This window comes from Triticum urartu, chromosome 4 (genome assembly GCF_003073215.2).
Source record: "Triticum urartu cultivar G1812 chromosome 4, Tu2.1, whole genome shotgun sequence".
NCBI classification, from domain to species: domain Eukaryota; kingdom Viridiplantae; phylum Streptophyta; class Magnoliopsida; order Poales; family Poaceae; genus Triticum; species Triticum urartu.
The window spans coordinates 161349257-161362839 of NC_053025.1; positions in this window are offsets into that span (position 1 = coordinate 161349257).

A 13583-nucleotide genomic window follows, 5' to 3' on the forward strand; every position below is an offset into this window, starting at 1 on the left:
GTGGGTGATAGGAAGCAAGACTCCGTGCGAGAAAGAAATGTTGACGGAGAAACTACAGATAGATACAGAGATGGAGATGCTAGCTAGAGGGACATCCGCTAGTTTGGGTGTTGGAGATGACCGTCGGGTGGTTCAAGGGGTGAAGTTATATATGTGTGTGAGAGGGCACTTGACTGCATGTAGAGAGAAACATATGTAGTGTGCGTGATAGGAATCAATAGTGAGGGCGAGAAAGTAGGTTGATGGAGAAACAGATAAATAGAAAGATAAAGATGCTAGCTAGTGTGCGTTAGAGATAGGAGTATAGTGGATCAGAAGGCTGGGTTATGTGTGCGTGTGAGTGACATACAAACAAATATCAGAGAGAAATGAGATCCAGAGAGACGGAGTTTTGTGTCTGCGAGAGCGAAAGATATTTCACAACGAGAGTGATAGCTAGAGAGACATATGAGGGAACGCAAGATATCTCTAGGGAGAGAGGGTGTGTGTGAGCGACATACAAGAGAACAATGGAGAAATATGAGACCTTGGGAGACAGAGTTTGTGTTTGTGTGTGAGAAAGCAATATTGAAGAGGAAGAGTCGTAGGTTATCATATCTAAGGAGCGAAAGACATCTCTGTATGAGGGGTGTGCGAGTGGCACACATGGGAATAGTAGAGAGAAATGAGACCCCGGGAGACAAAGTTTTGTGTTTGTGTGAGAGAAAGAGATTCCACATGGAGAATCATAGTTAGAGACACATAGCAGGGAGCGAGATATACTTAGAGAGAGATAGAGTGATGAAGGTCGAGGGAGAGAGTACCGTCAGTGTGTTACGAAGATAAAAGATCATTGTCGACATACAGGTAGCACGCGAGATACCTGAGAGACAATGAACGCGTATAGGTCCAGAGAGATAGTCCTATATAAGCATGAGTGATAGCTATATGAGACGAATATCTGGATTAAAGGGGATTCAAATATTTAAACTGGAGATCACGACATCGATAATATCATAACGCAAATTGGTGTATCAAACATGCATATTCATTTGAATTTGGGCACACGTGTAATGTTATATAGTTTATCAATATTGGTGATCCATAGATTCTTCAATTACAAACAATGCATGGTTTATATGCAATTAATGTCTAAATGGGATTACACTATATGTTGCATGTGTGAAACACATTATACATGTTTGAGAAGTAAAAAAAAACCCGCATGAAACACACATTAATTGGAGACGGTTAGCGAGGAATTCATACATTGGATTTCAACATAAAGTGGTTTCAAATATTTGAAAATCCAAATTGATGGATACAACCTTATGAATCTGAGATCATGCAATTTGTAAACCATATTTATGTATAAATGGTGTTGTGCTTTTGAAAGTATATATAAAAAATGATGTATATAGAATGTAATTCCAATTGAAAATGGATCCCGCCCGTAAAAAATAGAATACAAACGGGATTCGAATTGAGTTGGCACGGTAAACGTGCACTCTGCAAAATTTGAACGAAGCGGGGAAAGTCACAGTAACCGCCGGAAACCAAAATCTGCGAGATGGAAATCACTACTGCCTATCCCTGCCACGCAAAGCTTATATGTTGGATTTCCATAGGTTTCGATAGGGGTAGGTTTGTAATTTCACCCAAACGTGACGTAACCGCCTCTCACCCGGATTCATACACGGTGGGCGCCAAAACACAGTGTGTCCTCGCCCGAAATCGACTCCCTCCCCGATTCATATTCATACACGGTGGGCACCAAAAACAAACTCTCGTCGGCAAATATTCGGTGTATGCGAGATTACCGTCCTATCCCCAACCGATTAGTGTTGCTGTGATGTAGTAGAAATTTGAAATGGGGGCTAAGTTTGTAAATTTCCTCGCATTTGAGACAAGCACGCCCTGAATACATGGTTCCCCTCTTCCTCTCTACCTCCCTTTTCCCCATTCGTACTCCGTGGGCACCAAAACACCCTCTCCACCCCACCCTCCTCCGTCCGCCGCCGTCTGCCACGCCATCCACCGCTGTCCTCCTCCACCATGCCGGAGCTGATACCCCGATGCCGCCGTCCATTACGAGAGATCGACCTCTCTCATCCATGGCTTCGGACCGGGATCCTTGCATCCCGTCCTTTCGCTTCATCCCCGCCGTCGTCCACCTTACCGGCGCCGCTCCTACGACCGTCTCGTCCACCTCGCCCCGCCACCACTGTCTACCCTCCTAGATCTGCTTCCACGCCACCAACAGCCATCGCTACCGCAGCAACGTCAAATTCTCAGCAGATGCATACACGGCGCCGCACCAGAGGCGGTACTCTTTCGTATCTGCTCAACTTATTTATCGCAGCAAGAAAATAGATCGCCACTGCTTTACTCTGATTTCTTGTCTTGGTTGCGAAGTTGCCTTTGTCCGGTTGGCACCTTCAGATCCGCCATGGCACGCTCAACACCATACTCGCAATGCTCATGGTTTTCCCCTTTTATATTCCACTCTAGTTAAATCACAGTAGACTAAATTTCAAAATTGGGTTAGTCGATTTTTCAGATCTCGCCGGAGTTCGCCGATGTGATCGAAGGGGCTCGGGTGGGGATGGTAGTTTTGGGGGCGGTGGTGGGGCCTCATCGAACGAAGAAAACTCGACGCGGGTGGGGGCGGGGGTGGGGGTGGGTGTGGCGGAGGAACACAGGCGGTGGGGCCGGTGGTTCGGCCAGCGGCCCGTGCGGTGTTCTGTATGGGAAGCACAGTATGTTCCTTGTCAGGAAGGGGAGCAGGGACATCTGCAGTCTAACAGCTGATAGAGCTGGCCTGTATGTGATCGATAGGCTTTCAATTACTAGCGGCAGTACAACACCATAATTTCCAGCCAGTTCCACTTTCCCGATTTATATATCCTGGTTATGGTGTACCCCTGTTATCCTTACAACACTATGATCTGCCTCGTTGTTGTGTGCTCTTGTTATCATGGTGTGCCAGCTATCCTTACTTTTGGAGCCTATTTTTTTGTGTACTTGTGCCAGATTATATAAATGCACGCACCATATTACAGCACACATGAGCTCTCTCATCAGAATCCAGTGATAGCACACAAGTGTTTACAGGGGCGCCCCTATATTAGAATATCATCTGCATTACGAAGATAATCTCACAACTATTTATGTTTTCATGGTTGTCAGATATCATACGCAATTACAGTGAATATCAGAATCCGTGCATCAAAAGAATATTGTGGAACACTGCAATGACTTACAAAATTGGCACCAAGGCATTGAGTGCCATTCTGGAAGCAATGAAACTCGTACGCTCCCCACCTGTTGATTCTTGTTCAGAATATCATCCTAATGACTATTCTAACCTCAAGGAGTCAAAGGTAGATGGCCTGTCCTGTTCACCCATCAAGGTGCTTATTCTAATTTGGCAAGGTTTTATTGATTGCGCGTATCTTGCATATGTTGTCTTGCATTTCTTCTACTTTGTTGCACCGCCATCTGCTTAGTTTACTCATCATATATGTCGAGATGCCATGCCCATCCATTATCAATACATATTCCATCTGTCATCATACCATGTTTTTCCACTCAAATGTTTACATTAGTGTAGAATATATCCAATGCCAATGTTTTTATCAATTGTTCGCTCCAAATTATCTGATCTGTATGAATGGTTACATTAGTGTACAATATATCCAATGCCAATGTTTTTTTAGCTCTGCATTGTTCTTGTAAGTACATGCTATCCTTTATAAGTGTACTTATAATGACAGGTAGGTGTTCACGTACCATCACTCTGCAGCTTATTTTCCTTTGCCCTCCATTTTCTACACATCAGATCTATATTTACTCTTACCATAAGGTTGGTACTGAAGAAGTTTAGCTGTGCATTGCTCTTGGCTGTACCTTTTGCCTGTATCGCTGCACTTACATTTATAGCTACTTAGTTATGTAGCATCACTCTTCATCTTATCTTAAATATTCTCCATTTTTTCGTATATTATCACATCTATATTTACTCTTAACAAAATGTAGAATAAATGCAATGCTTTTGAAGAAGATTCTGTGGTAAACTTCTTGAATTGCCCCCCCCCCCATCAGCATGGACAAGGCCTTTATAGAGCCTGTCTTCACCAATAATGTAAGTTTGTCCATCTCAAGCCTTCAAACTTTGTTATATATATTTGGTTAGGCATGACTGCAACAGCTATTTATTTTTGGTGTTTGCATCAAATTGCTTGTTTAAAGTTTATTATATGTAGTTCATAAACAAAAGTTCGTCCTTTCTCAATTTAAGTTTTTAGTTGTACAACCAAGTTCCTTCTTCATACCATGTAAATTAAACTATACAGAGCAAGTGATCTTCTTTTGCACTCCATGTATGCTTCTGTTCTTCATCTGTAATCCAGTGCTGTGGTGAACCTACCCACTACAGCACAATGTCATATTCTGCAATGTCTTAACTATGAACAATGTCATATCATTCTACTATTATTTAAACCGTCTCTTTACTTGCCAATCTGAAATGGTATAAATTGACAGCACACTAACCATTGATACTTATGAGTTCTTGATCTGTAATCCAGTGGTGTCGTGAAGCTGCCAACTCCTTCACAATGTCATTTCCTGTCATTTCTTGACCTGAACAATACCATATTGTGTTAATGCAAATTTAAACTGTCACTTTATTCGTCAGTAAGAAATGTGATGAATTGTCAGCACTGATACTTTTATGTGCAAAACCTGTCATCTGTCTGCTTGTTTATCTTTCAGAGTGAGGAAGATATAAGTGTTGAACAAGCGCAGTCTCATCATCTTGCTCAGCTGCTTGCGCTGCAGCTCCCCAGCAGGGCTAACCTTTCTTGAACTCTATTTAAGTGCTGTCGGTTTTGTATATTATTTTGTCGGCGTGTTTATTTGCACTGGTGGCGATCTTTGATGCCCAGTGTATGTAATCTGCTGTCTGCTTGTGCTTTATTATCATAGTGGCGAACTTTGATGCCCAGTGGATATAATATGCCATAATTTCTTTATTGTATAGTATATGTTTTTTCTTATTCACGATGCTGCAGTTATTTTACTATATATATATATCCTGTCTTCGCTGTAAACCAGCCAAACCGTAAAATTACGGTACATAATCGGGCCGTCATGCAATCACGATGTAGGTTGGGCCTGAAACGTGTTGATCAGCTCATGGGTCGGCAGCAGCCCGAAATGAACCCCGGCCCATGATTGTGCGAATCAAATCACGGGCTTTTAATAGGCCGAAAAATTGTCTCAGTCCTTGTTTGGCCCAATCAGATATCGGCTGCAAGCAAGCCGGATGCAAACCGGGCCGTAGTTAGGCCCAACTATATGACGAGCTTTTAAGATGATGAAATTAATATAGGGACGAAATGTTAAATGGGCCCTTAACAGGCCAAAACTAATATCAGGCCGAATTACTAAGTGGGCCTTTAGCAAGTGGGCCCAAAAGCATAGTGTCCAGTTGACGGGCCGAATCTGATACGGGCCATAATTGAGCCCAAAGCCTCTTAAAGGGCCGGACCTGATCATTTTATTGTCATGGAAGTGGACACTTCCGTGATGATAATTTTGGTAATGTCATGGAACACTTCTACGACAACACAGGTATGACTATCTTGATTCTGTCATAAATTTGTCATGGATGTACATGCATGACAAAAAAAGACCTACTGTGACAAACACGTATCATCACGGAAGTTTATTTTTTTTGTAGTGAGTAGGAGACTACGGCGATGGGTTGGCTTGATTCACGAACGAGGAGGTTGGTGGATCGAGGGGAGTAGGCTGTGGCTGCGAGTGGATCAGTGAAGATCCTGAGGAAGAAGAGGACTGGCGACGGCAGGTGATGGGATTATTCGGACAAACTCCCTAGAAGTTAGGGTTGGCCATTATATATATTGCAATGAGATTCCAGGCTATTTGGACCCTCCAATTTAGATCGAACGGTCGAGATAAATAGGTTGGGGAGTCCAAATAAGGAAACGGATATGCCTTAGGGATGTTGGGTGACGATCCGGACTCAACGGTCACGAGTGCCCGGTAGGGTTCGGGGAAGTTTTTTGGACGCGCGAGGGGGTCTGAGAACTGTGCGGAGAGGGGGTCCGACAAAAGGCCATGGAGGCAAGGGGGTTAGGAAGGGTTTTCGGAGCCTTCGATCACGACCGATGGATCTGATCGAGAGGAGGGATAGGTAGGACTAGGTGGGCTGGTTGTGACTGTGTAGGAGACCCAGGGCTGCGGGAGAGAAGAGAGAGAGGCCGAACATCAGTTTTCAGAGACCGAAAACGTCCGACATTTTGACCGACTATATTGTCGCTATAGTTATCCGTTGGGGCGTCAAACGGACTCTGAATGCGACGAAACTTGGCAGGCGGCCTACTGACAAAAAAACAACACCGCGCGCCAACTTTCATCCCATTCCGAGAACATTTTTCCGACCACTTATAAAATACTATTACGGATGTGCCGTGGGCGCGTGCAAGTGTGTTTGGGCTCAGAACGGACAATGGAAACAATTGGGGACCCGCACGAATGCAAGTTTTGAAAACATGATGATGCAATGCACATGATGACATGGCAAGATGCAACACGCAAGTGAAAGATAAGGCAACAACAGTGAATAACTGGAAGACACCGGGCGCAACGGTCTCGGGGCGTCACACTGATAGCGCTGCAGATGCGCCTTCAAAGCATGGTGGACAATGATATCAAGCTGGTCGATGTAATCCAGGTGACGCTAGTTCGCCGGATTCTCCTGTGCCAAAGCCCAAGTCGCCCTTTATGTGAGTTCAATCTGAAGAAGCACCATACCCTGAAGAGGCTCTTCGAAACCACTCACGAAGACGCCTGGAGGTTGCTCTTCAAGGGCAGCGAGACAGCACCGTCCACAGACTCGGACCACCGGCATGACATCAACCACCTCGCCAATGAGGTATGTTATTTTTAATGCATCCTCTACTTGCTTGTTTCAAGGATGATATCTGAGCTTTTATTATCATTGCTTCTTCAGGAATGGATGGAGAGGGCGAAGCGGATCTAGTGTCCGGCTCCGCTGCCTAAAGAACCAGTCATCCTGCGTCTAGTGAAGATGCTTGTACCGACGCCCTATAAGGTGTCAGAGAAGAAGGCCAAGTGGAAGGCCAAGGGGGTCCGGAGGGGGCCCCCGCCACAAGGGCGCTTCGGACATGATGTCCAAAGACAAGACCCGCTCCTCCGCCACCGAAGATGACGATGATGAAGAGGAGGAGGAAAGAGACTCTCCGCTTGATGGGGGGAGAAAGAAGAGGGCGGCCTCCACAAATCTGGAGGCATAGGCGCCCAAGAAGGGGAAAGGCCCTCTCATGGGTAGCTTTGCATGGGACGTCTACAACGGTCCAGAGCGACGCCCCCAGAACAAGCCCCTGGCCGCATCGTGAGTACTAAGAACTCGTACACGTCCATTTATCCGACCCTTCCACCTTATGGTATTTTATATGGTTTAATCATGTCATTGCAGTCCGGCCTAGGACAGCTCCCAGCGATCCTCATCAAGAGGCTTGTTGGACTCAAAGGAGATGGCCAGCGAGACACCGCCGGCCGCTTACTCTCCCAAGGCCAAGGGAGACGATGAGGTGCTGTCCCAAAGGACCTTCCCAGGCTAGGGAGAGGTTTGGGAGGCGGTCAAGGCAGCGCCGGAGGGCGACACCTCGGCCTCCGTACACATGGGGGAACAGGCCCCCATGGAGACTAACGATGGGGCCGTGCTCAATTCGGCCCCCATCCGAGAACGGACCTGGAGACTCATACAGCCCAGGAGTCCGACAAGCAGCCTCCTTCAAGGGAAGGAGGCGTGCCCGTCCTGCCGGCGACCTCTGTCCAACCAGAGGCGCTCGATAATCTATTGGAGGCGCTTCGAGGCGCTTCCATTATGGAATAACACCGTATCCTTATTGGTACGGTGATTCAGAAGGTTCAGTCCGTTAAGAGCTGACTGACCGAAGCCTGCAGCGGCCTGTTGACAGGTTTTGAGGAAAGCAGCATTTAACCGAGAAAATCCCAATATAGATAGTAGCCCTGAGACACCGTCCGGTGTTTGGGAAGAAAAGCCAGACAGAGGATCAATTAAATTTCGCAGGTAGCTAACCAAACTGTGTCTGATGTGAATAAGCAGGCGTCGCTATTGGCCACGACCTCTCACACTGCCGAAGTCTCCGGACTAAAGTAGAAACTGGAGCGGGCCGAATAGTAGCTCGGCCAAGCGAGGAAACAGCTAGAAGACTAGCAAGGTATGTAGTGACTCGCTATGTATTCTGAAAAGAATAGATGATGTATACTGACTATAGTGTTATGATATGTGTAGGGCTGACGACCGAGGTCGAGGCCCTGAAAAAGGCCCTGGCCAAAGCCGAGGGAAAAGCTGTCAAGGAGCAGGCTCCTCGTAAAAAGCTTAAGGCTAGGCTGAACGAAGTCCAGCAAGAGCTCCAAGATGTTGTCAAGAAGTATGAGGCCTTGGAGGGAGATGTATTGGCTTGAGAGGCCGAACTCTCACAGGCTCGCCAAAGCGCTTAAGTGGCCTGGGTTGAAGCCCAGGGTGCCCTCCAGGAGATCCAGGGGCCAAGAAGATCACAGCGGGTAATGCATTTAGTATGCAAAGCAAGCATGTGAAGAAGAAATATCTCCAACTAACCCGGATTCAGAGTTCTCTAAGGGCATTTGCAGATTTGCCGTGTAGTGTGTCCGATGCCGCGGAGTTCTTCTAAGCCGAAGAAGGGAGCTCGGCGGAGAAGTTGTTCTGGTCACAGTATCTTTCGCCAGAGCATCCCGTGCCCTTCACTGATCAGCTAAAACAGATGGTGGAGCTGCATAGGGTGGCCGAATTGGCCATGAAGGATCTGATAATCCGGCTGTGGCCAGCTGAAGCTATGCCCGACAGCTACTTCAGACTCGTGAAGCAGCTGGTGAATGCCTGTCCTCGGCTAGACGTCGTCAAGCGATCGACCTGCATTGAGGGTGCGTGCATGGCCTTTGCCCGCGTCAAGATATGGTGGGCGAAGCTGGACGCCGTCAAGCTGACGACCGACGGGCCGCCAGAGGGCAAGGAGCACCGCACGCCTGAGCGGTATTTTGCAGATGTCCTGGAGGGGTCGCGCATTGTAGCAACGCAATGTGATCAAGACACCATTTTCGAATGAATACAATCATGTTGTCTTTGCCCTGTATGATGAAACAAAATCATTATGTTATATAATGTTTAGTTAAAAAAATTCTCCTCCTGTGCGGCTGTGTTAAGTGAAATCTGAGAGTTGGCCAGTCGTCGGCTTCTGCCCCCACGTAGGAAATAGGGGGGTGTTCGGGATGTAATCTAAACACTCTTGATCCAATTGTTTGGTCCTTGAAGGAGGTGTTTGGTGCGACGAACCAGGCAATCGGACTATGCGGCTTTAGCACTCTCACTTAGCCATAGGAGTTTGACAAATAGAAATATAGGCGCATCCCCTAGTATTCGGACTGGGATGCTATAAACACTTGATCGGAAAAAATCTCTAAGGATTTAAGACCTTCGAAGACATGATTCGGACTGGGATGCTAGTCAGTTTTCGGCTTTCCCTACTGAGGTGCTCACTTGGGTAAACCAGGGCACAATCGCAGTAGTTCTCCCTTTACTACCCTAGTCGATATAGCGGAACGTAAGGTAGTAAGCAAAGGAGCCGGGCAACCCAACTATTGACCAAAGACATGATTCGGAGCCAATGCATATAGTGCTAAATTCGAGGTGCCGAACTGTACTGTGAAAGTGTTCGGACTTTTGTTGCCATGTTGTGGGGAGCTATGAAGCCCCTGGCAAATTGAAACACACCAGAGTGTACGGGTGTTATCTAATAGAGTTACCAGAAAAAGAAAAGACAAAAAGGAAGAAAAAGAAGAACAAGTTGTAAGCTAGATCCGTAAAAATTTGGGCCACAAACTGCTTCTATTATAATGTCATTGTTGCATTAAAGTGCGTTTATACAAGTAGTGCGATAAGCAGAAGGCTATTTACTATGCCTTAACCAAGACAGAGCTACGTGTGGGTCCTGAAAATAGGCAGAGGGACCGTTAAAGATACCACCTAAAGATTCCCCAATACGTCTATGCTTCTTGTCGCCTTGGTATTTTTATCCTTCGAAAAGAATAGATCATCAAGCCACCAAAAAAGGCCTATAAAAAATAAAAAGGAAGTAGTGAAGTTATGTGGGTCCAGAGCGGTCGAGTCGTATTGCGGAACACAAGATGGTTATGCCTCCACCCGTGCCCATGGTATTTTTAGTGCATAATTATGTACGCATGGTATAGTTGCCGCCACTTGGTCGGGACTGGGACGGAGGCTAAATTGCTAGTCGAGCTCCTCACGAGCCGAGCTATCCTTCTGCGGAATAGTTCAGACTCTCTTGACAGTGTCCAGGGGATCGACCGCTGAATTGAGTTTCTTCCTAAAAAGGCCGCCCTGTACCTCTGCCGCTAAGGCAGCGGTGTGCTCCTCGGTGCGGAGGGAGCGTTCCGTGTTTCCATTGACTGTTATGACGTTGCGTGGTCCGGGCATCTTGAGCTTGAGATAAGCGTAGTGTGGCACCGCATTGAATCGAGCAAATGCGATACGTCCAAGCAGTGCATGGTTGTCACTGCGAAAGGGGACGATATCAAAGATTAACTCCTCGCTTTGGAAGTTGTTCGGAGATCCGAAGACAACCTCTAGTGTGATTGAGCCCGTGCGGCAGACCTCTACGCCCGGTATGACTCCTTCAAAGGTAGTCTTTGTGGGCTTGATCCACAATGGGTTAATGCCCATTTTGCGCATTGTAGCCTGATAGAGCAAATTGAGGCTGCTGCCACCATCCATCAGGACTTGCGTCAGGTGGAACCCATAAATTATTGGGTCCAGGACCAGTGCGGCTGAACCGCCATGACGAATACTGGTCGGATGATCCCGGCGATCAAAGGTGATCGGGCATGATGACCATGGATTAAACTTTGGGGAGACCGACTCTATCGCGTAGACGTCCCTGAGCGCGCGCTTGCGCTCCCTCTTAGGGATGTGGGTGGCGTATATCATGTTCACCATTTTGACCTGAGGGGGAAACTTCTTCTGTCCCCCTGTGTTCGGCGGCCGGGGCTCCTCGTCATCGTCTTCGCCTTGCAATCCCTTATCCTTGTTTTCGGCATTTAACTTGCCGGCTTATATTTAAAAACCCGACAATCTTTGTTGGTATGATTGGGTGGTTTGTGTGGGCTGCCATGAATCTGGCACGGACGATCAAGTATGCGCTCCAAGCTAGATGGGCCCGAATTGTTCTTTTTGAACGGCTTCTTCCGCTGACCGAACTTATAGCCACTGAATCCGGCATTGACCGTCATATCCTCAGTGTTGTCATTGTTGTTTCGACGCTTGTATCTGTTGCGTCAAGACTTGTCATTACTATTTTTAGCTTCAGGGGTGCTGGCGTTTCTTGCATTGTTTTTGATATGGGCCAACCAACTATCCTCGCCCACACAAAAGCGGGTCATGAGTGCCGTAAGGGCCGCCATGGAATTTGTCTTCTCTTGGCTGAGGTGGGGGCGAGCCATTCGTCGCGGATGCTGTGTTTCAAGGCCGCTAGGGCTTTGGCATCTAGACAGTCGACGATCTAGTTCATTTTAGTTAAGAACCTAGTCCAGAATTTCCTGGCGGACTCTCCGGGCTGTTGGACTATATGGCATAAGTCGTCAGCGTCCGGAGGTCGGACATATGTACCTTGGAAGTTATCAAGGAACGATTCTTCCAAGTCCTCCCAGCTGCCGATGGAATTTTCGGGCGGGCTGTTCAGCTAGTGTTGGGCTGGTCCTTTGAGTTTGAGGGGGAGGTATTTAATGGCATGGAGGTCATCACCATGAGCCATATGAATATGGAGAATGAAGTCTTCGATCCATACCACAGGGTCCGTGGTTCCAAAGTATGATTCTATATTCATGGGTTTGAACCTTTCTGGGAATTCATGTTCCATGACTTCGTCGGTGAAGCAATGAGGGTGTGCGGCGCCTCTACATTGGCCCGTATCACAACATAGCTCTGATGGGGTCCGTCTGCGGCTTTCAGCCCGCACATGACTAGGTTTGTCACGTCTGAATAGATAGGTGTCGTCGTGTGTCGAGGCACATCCTTGCGATCCTTAGATCGATCTGCTATGACCTGCTTTATTGTTCAGGTCCTGTCAAAGGTCATATGTATGGCCATGAGCTGATTTACCCCTGCCTTTGCGATGAGGCATGGCGGGTTGGTATTCGGCTTGAGTTGCCGCTTTATCCCGACCATGTGGTGGTCGGTCAGCCACATTGCGCGATGGTGGTTTGTGTTCCGACGCCTCGTCATCGAACTGGGGTAGCAATTTGTGCTTCGGGTAGCTTTTGGCTTGGCGCTTGAGGTTGTATTATTCGGCTGCTAGGACATCAGTCCATTTATCATTGAGCAGATCTTGGTCAGCTTGAAGCTACTGCTGCTTCTTCTTCAGGCTCCTTGCAGTGGCTATTAGCTGGCGCTTGAAGCGCTCTTGCTCAAGAGGTTCTTCAGGCATGGTGAAATCCTCAGTGCCGAGGCTCGCCTCATCCTCGGATAGCGGAAGATAACTACCGTCCTTCGAGTCTTCATGCGTGGCCTGTTTACTAGGGCTAACCTACCTATCCTCCCGTTCATCCTATTCAGTAGTTGTGTCAACGGGATCCTCGTTGTCTTCGGCACCTTCCGAAGTGTTATCTTCTCCTGTGCCGGTGTTGCTGTCTTTACTGCGGCATGACTTAGAGCGGCGCCGCTGACGCCGGTGCTTTGATTGTATCTCAGAAGGTTTATCCTCAGCTCGATCTTCCTTTTCATCGCCGCTATTCTCATTTGGTGCATCCACCATGTATACATCATACGAGGAAGTGGCCGTCTAGCGTCCGGTGAACGACGGGTTCTGTGCCTCTTCTTCTCCGGCATCATCGTCCATACCGTGGATGTCGTCGGTGCCGTAATCAAGCATGTTAGTTAAGTCTTTGACAGTGGCTATGAAGTGAGCGGTGGGTGGGAAGTGAAATTCTCCATCATCAGCCTCCGGTTCGAGCTGGACATAATTCGGTTGTAATCCTCCCGCAAAAGATAGTTCCCTTAACGAGTTTAGCATGTTGCCTAGAGGCGAGTGCCGAAAGATGTCCACAGTGCTGAATTCGGAGACGTAGTTTAAGCTTCCAAATATGACCTGGTGGCCAGGGGCGTAGCTTTCGATCTGCTCCAGATGGCCAAGCGAGTTGGCCCGTAGTGCGAAGCCGCCAAACACGAAGATCTGTCCGGTGAGGAAGACTTCTCCTAGGAAAACATCGTTGTTGATGATTGAAGGATCCATCAAACCTTTTGAGGATGGCACAGTGGAATTCTCAATGAAAGCACCAATGTCGGTGTCAAAACCGGTGGATCTCGGGTAGGGGGTCCTGAACACAGATGGTAACAGGAGACTGGGGACACAATGTTTACCTAGGTTCGGGCCCTCTCTATGGAGCTAATACCCTATTTCCTGCTTGATTGATCTTCATGAATATGAGTATTACAA